This window comes from Physeter macrocephalus, chromosome 2, assembly GCF_002837175.3.
Source record: "Physeter macrocephalus isolate SW-GA chromosome 2, ASM283717v5, whole genome shotgun sequence".
NCBI classification, from domain to species: Eukaryota; Metazoa; Chordata; class Mammalia; order Artiodactyla; family Physeteridae; genus Physeter; species Physeter macrocephalus.
The window spans coordinates 65,138,266-65,150,586 of record NC_041215.1 but is presented as its reverse complement, the minus strand read 5'-3'; positions in this window follow the sequence as shown (position 1 = coordinate 65,150,586).

Here is a 12,321-nt window from a genome sequence, read left to right as displayed (position 1 = left end):
TACAATGGAATATTACTCAGCCATAAAAAGAAACAAAACTGAGTTATTTGTAGTGAGGGAGGTGGACCTGGAGTCTGTCATAGAGAGTGAAGTAAGTCAGAAGGAGAAAAACAAATACCATATGCTAACACATATATATGGAATTTTTTTTTAAAGTTATGAAGAACCTGGCGGCAGGACAGACGAAGACAAATAGATTGGACTTGAGGACACGGGGAGGAGGAAGGGTAAGTTGGGACGAAGTGAGAGAGTGGCATGGACTTATATATACTACCAAATATAAAATAGATAGCTAGTGGGAAGCAGCTGCATAGCACAGGGAGATCAGCTCGGTGCTTTGTGACCACCCAGAGGGGTGGGATAAGGAGGGTGGGAGGGAGGGAGATGCAAGAGGGACGAGATATGGGGATATGTATATATATGTATAGCTGATTCACTTTGTTATAAGGCAGAAACTAACACACCATTGTAAAGCAATTATACTCCAATAAAGATGTTTAAAAAATAAAACAGTATAGTAATTAAATGCAAAAACTGAGACAGGACTTTAAAAAAATTAAGGCAAAGTAGGCAATCCAGACTCAAAATAATTCAGCCCACAAACACTTTTTGCCTACTTTGGAGTGTTTTGGGTTTGTTTTTTTTTTTTGCGGTACACGGGCCGCCTCTCACTGCTGTGGCCTCTCCCGTTGTGGAGCACAGGCTCCGGACGCGCAGGCTCAGCGGCCATGGCTCACAGGACCAGCCGCTCCGCGGCATGTGGGATCTTCCCGGACCGGGGCACGAACCAGTGTCTCCTGCATCGGCAGGAAGACTCTCAACCACTGCGCCACCAGGTAGGCCCTGGAGTGTTTTTAAATGTTTACAGAATTCATTCTGCTTTGACCCATTCATTCCTCCTTTCCCTTTTAACGTTTTGGAGAGGAAACAAATTTTTTAAAACCTGGGGAATAATGAAATAAGTTGGGTTATATTTAGAAATCAGTTGGGAAAAACAAAGAAATTACATACCCTTACACAGTTCCTGTGTGTGTGACAATCCATGATCACACACATATACCAACGCATGGTCAGATGTGGGCTAATGGCAGACATCCATCCAGGGATATCAAAAGCCATACTTGTGCACAGTTATTCAGGCAGTTAAATTAAAAGAGTTGTCTAACTGGACATACAAACCCTTCTGCAAGTCTAGCACATGGCCTGCCAATATTGTAGAAGCTCATCCAACAGGGGCTAGGCCATGAATTATTTAAACTGATAAGGAATCCACTGAGGGAAGAAAGTAGGGAGATAGATTCAGGGGTTCACATTTCCTTATTGGAATATAGGAGTAACTAAAATCCTGTGAGAATCTGGTTTAAGATGGCATGTCTCTAACATTTTAAATATAGATTTAGTCCAATATTCTGATGGTGAAATGGTCTGTGGGGGGAAATATAAATTTCCCGTGTTCAGGAAGGGTAAGGTAATGCAATCAGGTAATAATCCCTCCAGTAAATGCTGTTGAGTCTGGTTAAGATGGCTTAAAAAGAAAGGAGAAATGTGCTGTTAAGTTTGAGTATAACAAATGCATTTTACTATTCCCCACCTTGTGAGGGGTGCCTTCCTTTTTCTCAGCAAGTTATATAAAATTCCGGACATTACAGTCATAATATCTAGACTCCAGTTCTGACTTTGGCAGTTATTGTTTGTGATTCCTGGCAATTCATTTAGTTTTTGTGAGCCTCCGATCCCTCAACTATGAAATAAGGAGGGTAGCATGGAATCTCTGCCTCACAGATTTGGTGGGAAGATTAAATGAAATAAGGTGAAAAGCACTTAATAAATTAAAAAATGCTCTACAAAAGCTAATTTTTATTTAATAAACAATAAGCTATGTTTTCCCTCCCCATTACCTGATTTGATTGGAATAACAACCTAGAGACTTGATCAGGGCAGCCCAGAGGGCCCTCGTTTGCCAAATATGAGAGGAAGAGTGCCTTAAGGATGATTCAGAAGTAGATAATAACTCCAATCAAGCCCTCAGAGGCTCATCTAGGGGTAAATTGGCAGTTCTTGTCTCAAACAGTAGTAGTCAGGGCTTTCATTATTTTCAGGGTTTTCATTATTCTTCTGTGTTATTGATAAGGAAGAAAAATTGTAGTATGTATACAATACAGGTGGACCTCACTTTATGCAAATCAACATATGGAAATTCTTAATTACACAATATACTGATTAAAAGGAAATGTGGGCTTCCCTGGTGGCGCAGTGGTTGAGAGTCCGCCTGCGGATGCAGGGCATACGGGTTCGTGCCCCGGTCCGGGAAGATCCCACATGCCGCGGAGCGGCTGGGCCTGTGAGCCATGGCCGCTGAGCCTGCGCGTCCGGAGCCTGTGCTCCGCAACGGGAGAGGCCACAACAGTGAGAGGCCCATGTACTGCAAAAAAAAAAAAAAAACAAAAGGAAATGTTTCTTCTTTAAACATTCTTGCTGAGATTCTTTCCAAGTGCCACTACCATCTTATTTACATTATTAATAACTAATAAGCATCCTTTCAATTCTGTGAAATAGTACTGATACAGTAAGGAGATTATGAGCTTGAACCCATATAAACATTTTTTGTAACACCAAGCACTAGTCAAAACTCCTTTGCAGTTGCATATTTATTTGAAGAAATATAAATCAGACACTAGCACCTACCACAAGATTTGGTTTAAAGGGCAGTGAACAGGAGGCATAAATATGGAGAGTCTAGCCTAACCAGAAAGTTCGGTTTTGTTTAAAAATCAGTTTGCTGTTTCCCCTTTGACGATCAAAAATCCTAACCCAGAAATGGATGAGGAATATTGACTCTATTGATGATGATGATAATCAATCTCCTAGAACAGAGAGGTTTCTCTACTAAAGGGCAATGTAGGATAGACAGAGACAACTTCCAAGCCAAAATGTTCATACAGCAAGATTCCTCCATTTAGAAAACTATTTTTTAAACTAGTCTTGGGATTTAATACAATAATTAGAAGTTCTATCTAAAACAGTCTATTAAAAATCTTTAAAGTTGGGGCAGAAATGTTTAAATCTACACTTTTGCACTCTAAATCTTTTGTGTGTGTCATGTCTAAATGTTTCAATAGATTTAATGGGAATCATGTCTGCCTAAGAGAAAATAGGGCATGATGTAATTATCACTGGGCTTCATTAGAGAAGTCACCCCTTACCTAGAGCATTTGTTCTAAAAACCAGCTACTTAGTAAAGATTGATTTGACTACCTAGTGAGCTGTAGCTAAAGCCCTGCTACCTTTCGTGAATTCAAAGCTCTTCTAGCCTTCACAGCTAATCTATTGCCTCCCACTCTTCAAGGTTTTCTGTGCCTTTGAAAAGACCACCTGAAGGGAAAGAGATTACTGATACAATTACAATAGAAACAGGTTAAAACAAGACATCAGGAACCCAAAAGAAGACAGCAATCACTGGGGGTTAAAATTAGATGATGTCCTCTTAGACTCTTCATTTTCTTTCTAATTCTCCACACCCACACTCTATCCCCAAGAGCCAACCAGAATGTTAGAGGCCTAAATTTTGTTAACAAAGAATTGGTACTTGCAATTTAAAAAAAAAAAAAAAAAACTGTCCTAATATTTATCTGGGAAGCTATATTTAACTTATTCAAAATCAGGTGGCATTTGGAGAAACTGGATCACTCATACATTGCTGGTGGAAATATAAAATAATACAGCCACTCTGGGAAACGACTGAGCAGTTACTTTAAAAAAAAAAAACAAACAAGAAAAAAAACCCTAAGTATGCAACTACTATATGACCCAGCAATTACACTCCTGGACATTTATCCCAGTGAAATGAAGACTTGTGTTCACACGAAAACCTATACACAAATGTTCATAGCAACTTTATTTGTAATAGCCAAAAAGTAGAAACAACCCAGACATCCGGCAACAGACGGATGGTCAAACAAACTGGTTCTTCCATGCCATGGAATACTTACTCAGCAATAAAATGGAATGAACTATTGGTGTACACAACTTGGATGAATCTCCAGGGGATTATGCTGAATGAAAAAAAGCCAATTCTAAAAGGTTACATGCTGTATGATCCATTTATATAACATCCTTGAAATGACAAAATTATAGAAATGGAGGACAGATTATTGGTTGCAAGGAGTCAGTGTTGGTGCAAGGTGGAGGGAGGGCAGAGTGGCTATAAAAGGACAACAGAAGAGATCCTTGGAGTGATGGAAATGTTGCTGTTTCTTGACCATGTCGATGTCAATATCCTTGTGGTACTGTTCTATAGTTTTGCAAGATATTATTATTTGGGATAAACTGGGTAAAGGGGACAGGAAAGCTCTATATTAGTTCTTACAATTGCATGTGTTGGAAAAAGTGATCCCAAGACAAAAAGTTTAATTTTAAAAAATCAGATGGAAAAAAAAATACTCAGGAAGATGAAAACCAAAATAATAATAGAAAAAAACTGTCATTAAACAAAAGGTCCTGTGTATCATCACTCAGAATGACAAACGTATCAAAAGCAAAGACAGTCTCAACATGTTGATTAAAACATACCATCCAGAGGCCCTTGAGAAGAGTGATCTGTACAATAAATAATGCTGATGACCAAATGGCAGAGCTGTTTAAAGTCTGGTCATAGTGAATCTGACAGCTTTTCCCAACTAGAATGTGAGCTCCATAAGGACAAGGAATATGTTGCGTGATTGAATGAATATAAGTTGTGCATTTTTTCCCAGCTATCTATTGCTGTGTACTAAACCATCCCAAACTCAGTGTCTTTGTATAATAGCGATCTAGGGTTTGCCTGGGCTCAGCTAGGCAGTTCTCACTCAGGTTGCAGTCAGAATGTGGCTCTGGTGGGGTCTGGAGCCTGGACTAAGAAGACCCAGAAGAGCTGGGGCTCCTTAGGCATCTCTCCATCTGTCTCCACGTGGTTTCTCCACATGGTGGCCCCAGCATAGCCAGACCTCTTACATGGTAGCTGAGGGCTCGCAGGACAAGTTCCCAAGAGCATCTGTGGAAGATGCGTGGCCTTTTCTAACCTAGACTCAGAAGTCACACAGCAACCTTTATTGCTCTTGCTGAGTGTGGCCGTGGTGTAATAAAAAGGCCTTGGGCTTCAGAGACAGGCAGACCTGCATTCACAGCCCAGTTCCCCCTTCTTGGCAAAGTGATTTAACCTCTTTGTAACCCAAGGTGAAACTGTTTTTTTAATAACTGTCATCAGAATTCACCTTTAGAAGGTATTTACTGGGAAAACATTTATTGGGTCAGGAGGTAAGAACTTTGGACCTCAGTGTAAGTTGAGAGGCAAGACATTACAGACAAGGGCTAGACAGCTCTGAGTGTGACAAGGAGAGGAATCTGTGTTTGCTTCTGAGGAGAGGAGGTAAGAGGAAACTGCAAGATAGCAAAAGGTGCAAAGCAATGTGTGTGACTAACCACCCCTCCCCACTGCCCTGAGAAGTTCCCTTCAACGGAGAGGCTGAAGGACATTATAAAAATGATAGAATCCCTATTACTAAACTGAAGGTTGCTTACAGTCACGTGTTGCTTCTGTGTGTCCTTCTGTGCCATTCTCCCTCCCTCTGTAGCTGACATACGAATTATACTTTAATGACAATGATTGTATTCACTTTTCAATGTAATGGCACAGAGTAGATATTCAATAAATAGTAACAGGTATTATAGTTATTGATCAAAAATTAAAATTTTACATGTCTTAATAAAAGTGACCAATTATTCTTGATATACTAGTTAAGGCCATCAGAGAAAATTAAGCTTAAAAGGGCTTAACCAATAATAGTGTGTTATTGGCTCACTTAAGTGGCAAGGCCACAGGTAGAGTAAGCTTCAGAACTGGATGATCCGGCAACTCAACAAGGTCATCAGAGATTGATTTTCTTTCCACCCTCTGCTCAGCTATGTACCATGTGACCTCCATCCTTCATCTTAAAGCCAATTCCCCTTGGCAGTGGAACGTGGCTGCCAACTGCAACTGGGCTGTGTCTCCCTGTTTGCATCTAGTAAGAGAGAGCGTACATTCTTGTCCCAACATTATAAGCAAGAGTCCTGAAAGTCACCTTTACTGGACCGTCTGAGGTCCAGTGTCTGCTTCTAAATCACTGACAGTGGACAGGGATGTACTGATTGGCCTGAGTCAGTCATGGCCTATCTCTGGTGTGATTTCTCTGGTGTTAGAAGAGGAGGTGGTTAGTTTGCCTCGAAGCATGTGGGCAATGCCAGGAAAGGGTAAGTTCCCCAAAGAATATGAGATTAGGGAGAAGCAAACAAACAAATATCTACCACAATTGGCAAATATGGATTACAGGCAAAAATCCTCCAGATTATGAACTATATGGGAGTAAATAATCAAGGGGAGCTTTGGTGATTAAAAAACAAGTTATATGGCTTTTTTTTACCACAATTTAAAAAAAAAACAAGTTGGGAATCACAGATATAACAAGAAATAAAAACAAAGGGAAGAGAAAAGGATAATAGATGGATTGAAAATGAAAACAGAAGTATTGGAAAGAAAAAACATAGGCAAAGATAACTTAATTGTAAGAGTCTTGGCTCAAGAAGAAGCTAATAGGTTTCTTTTTTCCTTGAACACAAATGACACAGAGGCCTAATTATAAGGTTTATTAGAGTCATCAGCAAAATGGAACAGAAAAGAAAAGAACAAGAACAACTTGAAATAAATCTCACCTAAAAAAGGTGGGAACAAATACTAAATTAGGGATGGATACAAGTAAAGAAGCATCTGAAACCCAATTATCTAATGGCAATATTTATGCAAACTTTTTCCCTTTTAATGTATACATTCTTTGAATACTACAAATGGAATAAAGATAGTTAACAATAAATACTGAAATTGTATAATATTTGCATTAGTGTCCTGTGGCTGCTGCCACGAATTACCACAAACCTGGGGGCTTCAAACAACAGAAGTTTATTTTCTCACAGTTTTGGAGGCCAGAAGTTTAAAGTCAAGGTGTCAGTAGGACAGTGCTCTCTGCTCCCTCCAAATGCTCTGGGAAAGAATGCTTACTTACCTCTTCCAGCTTTTGATGGCCCCAAGCATTTCTTGGCTGTGGCTGCATAACTTCAGCCTCTGCCCTCACCTCTGCATGGCCTTCTCCTCTGTGTCTGGGTCTTCTCCTCTTCTGTCTCAAATCTCTCTCAGCCTTTCTTTCATCGGAACTCTTGTCATTGGATTTAGGGCCCCTACCTAGATAATCCAGGATGATCTAATCCCAATATCCTTCATTTAATCATATCCACAGAGACCCTTTTTCCCAATAAGGTGACATTCACAAGTTCCAGGCATTTGGACCTGGACATATCTTTTTGGAGGGCCACCCCTCAACCTACTACAACATTTGTTAAAACAGAAAGATAAGCTAACCAAATTGTATAAAGATCCTAAGACTAGATTTAAATTTTCAAATCAATTATATTTGCTAATGAAATGCTTATTTTTATTTTTTCTGTTTAATACAAGTAATTTATCGTATTAAATGAATGCATATATATGTAGTCATCTAGAAATTTGTATCATTGTAGTTAAAGACATGCAGAGCAATTAGGTTAATGACAAATGGGTGAAATCCATTTCCATTAGTAATTTTTTAAAATGCAAAAAAAGGGGACTTCCCTGGTGGTCCAGCAGTTAAGACTCCCAATGCGGGGGCCCCGGGTTCAATCCCTGGTCAGGGAACTAGATCCTGCACGCTGCAGCTAAAGATCCCGCATGCAGCAACTAAACATCCCACATATTGCAACGAAGATGCTGCGTGCCACAACTAAGACCCAGAGCAGCCAAATAAATAAATCAATATTTTTTAAGGCTTTGGGGAGCCATCATACACACACTACCTTAATAAAATATATATTTGAATTATAAAACTCAGCTTATAAGTCAGGGTCTAGTCAGGAAAATAGAAACCAAGCTAGGTATTTCAAAGAGAGGGCATTTCATATAGGAAACTATATTGCTGGGAGAGCTGAAATGTCAAAAAGGGAGAGGTAGGTAACCCTGAGATTAATAGGACAGAAAGACAGAAAGCAAGTGGGAAAACAAAGAGGAGGGGGCAGCACTATAATAGCACAGGACTGCACTTCTTACTGCGTCACTGGGAGTGCTAAACGGGATGCTGGGAACACCAGGGACAGGGCAGCCAGAGATGAAGTCACTTCTAGAGATACTGCCAGAAACAGAAAGAAAGAGACTTATGACTTCTCCCCTCTTTTCCTCTAATGCCTTCTAATTCTCTGCTGGCACCTCCTATTGGCAGAACTTAACAGGAAGCCAGCTAGAAATGAAGCCTGGGAAATGCAGTTTCCAGGCTCTTAACCCCAACATTTCAAAGCAGATTATAGGAGGGCTGATGTAGAGCTCAGAGACAGCAGGTAAATAGCAGATCCAGTGATTTGGAAAAGCAAGTGTATTTCTACATTGCTGATAACACTGTGAGTCAGAGCACAGCTAGAAATAAGAAACTCTTCATACTCATTGACTAAACAGTGCCACTTAGGGGAACATAACTGAAAGAAATAACTTAAAGGCAAAAAAGAAATAAAAAACTTGTACCAAGATGTTGAAAGTGGCATCATTTATAACAGCAAAACCACGAAAACAGCCCATATACTCAACAGTAGGGAGATGATTAAGCAAACTGTGGTAAATGGATGTAATAAAATACTCTAAAGCTTAAAAAAAAAAAAAAGAACCCATGTATTTCAAATAAGTATGAAAATGTTCACATGAAATGAATTTAAGGGAAAAAAGTAGAACTTAGAACTGTATGTGTACTATAATAATTACAATTGTGTGAAAATGTACAAAAGCATATAAATAAAGATCAGGCGAGACGAAGTAATGGAACTAGTTTAGAGCTTAATGTTTCTTAGGCTTCTTTCCTTCTACAAAGTTGCTTAAGTTCTTAATTAAAAAAGAAAAGTAAGCGAGTCTTTAATTGTATATTTAGATTCCAAACCAAATGAAAATTATGTGTTTCATGTTAAGCTGCTTTGAAGAAAAAAACGAACACACACACACACACACACACACACAAAATACAACCTGGCTAACCATTCCCACCATAGCACTTTTTACAACTCTGGCATGAGTCACTGCCATGGCCCGAGGCCAGTGTCCAATTGGTCTAGAGATTTTATTTTACAACCTGAGAAGACTGGCTCTCTCCCAGTGCCTCTGGTCTCCTGCCCTGAGCTGAGCCTTTCTTCTTGTTGCTATACTTCACGTATTTTACTACAGGCCAGGAACTGCTAAAGTTAACTAAAGCAATGAATAAAGATAACAGGGTGGGTAAAAAACAAAACAATAAAAACCAAAACTAACAAACAAACAAAAAATCCATTAGCCTGTTAATGACTATTAGGATTTTTGTAAATATTTATTGCTTCAAAATGGTCTGTTCTTCCTGCCGCCCCATCCCCTGCACAGCCTGAAGTGCCTTATACCCTGCCTGAAACAAAACTCCCTAAACCCAGAGGGCAGAAAGGCCACACCTTTGATTCACCCCTCCCCCAGCCCATGTTGCTTCTCAGAACCTTGATATGCCAAGTACTTTGCACTCATGAACTCTGCCTCATTAACAGGCTCATACAGATGCTTGTCACAGCTGCCTCGCGACAACTGGGAGTCTGAGAGTATGTGGTTACAGCAGGGAAAGTATGACAGCATAACTGCCTCCTGCAGGGACCTGCTGGCAGATTGCCCAAGAGACCTTGGCCATCCCCTGGGTTGGCTCTCTGTGTGGTTGATTAAGCAGTTAGAGGCCTTCCAGGAGAAGCAAGCACCCAATTCGATCAGCTTGTCATTTTTGCCTTTTGTGATGACTTGAGAATCATCTTCCAAACGGTGTCTAGATTCCTGTTCCAGTTTCTCCACCTACCATCTGTGTGACCCTAGGTAAGTTATCTCAGCCTCCATGCCTCGGTTTCCTAATGTATAAAATGGGGGAAATAACAGGAAAAAGCAGTAGCTGCTTCATAGTTTTGCGGCAAAGATCAGAGATAATGCCCTTGAGGCCTAATGGAGGATATTGCTAGTTTTCTACCCAAGATCCATTCTACTTTTCTTTTTTATTAACAGAAACACGGTTTTGTTTGAGGTGGCAATGTGCCCAGCTAAAAATACTCTGTCCACAGACTCTCTTACAGCTATGGTGACCATCTGATTCTGTTCTACAGGGAGGGGCTTCCAAGAAAGAGACAGTTTCTGATTTTAAAAAAGGGACAGCCAGTTGGCATGTGTATTTTGCTCTTTGCCCTTCCTTTTTCTTTCCGTATGGAATGGGGATACCTGGAAGAAAAGCTGCCATCTTGGAACTAAGAGAACAAGAGCTACGTGCTAAGAATGGTAGATCAGGAAGCTAGGAAGAACCTGAGTTCTTGATGACTTTCTCAAGCTGCTGTACCAGAAGTGGGCTACCTACTTCCTAACTTCTTGTTAGATGAGAAAAATGAACTTCATTTGGCTAACCATTGGGGTTGGGTTTCTGTTATATGCAGCTGAGTGTTATCCTGACCTAAGCACTCAGCATACTGCCTGCCAATAGTAATACCTTAATAAAGGTTACTTTTCATTTTTCTGTAAAGCGTCATGATTATAAGTCACCTGTCATGGCAATGAGCACTAAGAGAGTTTCACAATTATTGCTCTGAATTTAGTTATGGTAAATAGTGCATAAAGTTATCCCTTGTCAACTACGGCTAGTAAAACATTCTCATTATTCAGAGACACTGGCTGTAATAACATTTGTTAAAATAGAATTTGACATTGTACTGTTTTTTTTAAATTGCTGCTATGTTATATTCAGCTAGTCCTCTGAGGAGATGATTTTACTGATAAATCTAGAAAATTTATGAGGGGGAAGGGAATAGGACATTGAAATTTTTTTTTTTTCCCTCTTGGTTAATCTCTTTCTTTTTTAAAAAATAAATGTGTTTATTTATTTATTTTTGGCTGAGTTGGGTCTTCGTTGCTGCATGCGGGCTTTCTCTAGTTGCGGCGAGCGGGGGCTGCTCTTCGTTGCAGTATGCAGGCTTCTCATTGCGGTGGCTTCTCTTGTTGTGGAGCAAGGGCTCTAGGCATGCGGGCTTCAGTAGTTGCAGCACACAGGCTCAGTCGTTTTGGCTCGCGGGCTCTAGAGTGCAGGCTCAGTAGTTGTGGCACACAGGCTTAGCTGCTCCGTGGCATGTGGGATCTTCCCGGACCAGGGCTCAAACCCGTGTCCCCCTGCATTGGCAGGCAGATTCTTAACCACTGAGCCACGAGGGAAGTCCTTTTTTTAATTTAATTTTATTTATTTTTTTATACAGCAGGTTCTTATTTGTCATCCATTTTATACATATTAGTGTATATATGTCAATCCCAATCTCCCAGTTCATCCCACCACCACCACCCCGCTCCTGCCACTTTCCCCCCTTGGTGTCTATATGTTTGTTCTATACATCTGTGTCTCAATTTCTGCCCTGCAAACCAGTTCATCTGTACCACTTTTCTAGGTTCCACATATATGCGTTAATATCCAATATTCGTTTTTCTCTTTCTGACTTGCTTCACTCTGTATGACAGTCTCTAGCTTCATCCACGTCTCTACAAATGATCCAATTTCGTTCCTCTTTATGGCTGAGTAAAATTCCATTGTATATATGTACCACATCTTCTTTATCCATTCGCCTGTCACTGGGCATTTAGGTTGCTTCCATGACCTGGCTATTGTATAATTAGTGATGTTGAGCAGTTTTTCATGTGCTTCTTGGCCATCTGTATGTCTTCTTTGGAGAAATGTCTGTTTAGGTCTTCTGCCCATTTTTGGATTGGGTTGTTTGTTTTGTTAATATTGAGCTGAATGAGCTGTTTATATATCTTGGAGATTAATCCTTTGTCTGTTGATTTGTTTGCACATACTTTCTCCCATTCTGCAGGTCTATATCCTTGCCTCCTTCATCATAGATTAGTTGACCATAGGTGCGTGGGTGTATCTCTGAGCTTTTTATCATGTTCCATTGATCTATATTTCTGTTTTTGTGCCAGTACCATGTTTTCTTGATTATTGTAGCTTTGTAGTATAGTCTGAAGTCAGGGAGTCTGATTCCTCCAGCTCCATTTTTTCACCTCAAGACCGCTTTGGCTATTCAGGGTCTTTTGTGTCTCCATACAAATTTTAAGACTTTTTGTTCTAGTTCTGTAAAAAAAAAAAATGCCATTGGTAATTTGATAGGGATTGCATTGAATCTGTAGATTGCTTTGGGTAGTATAGTCATTTTCAC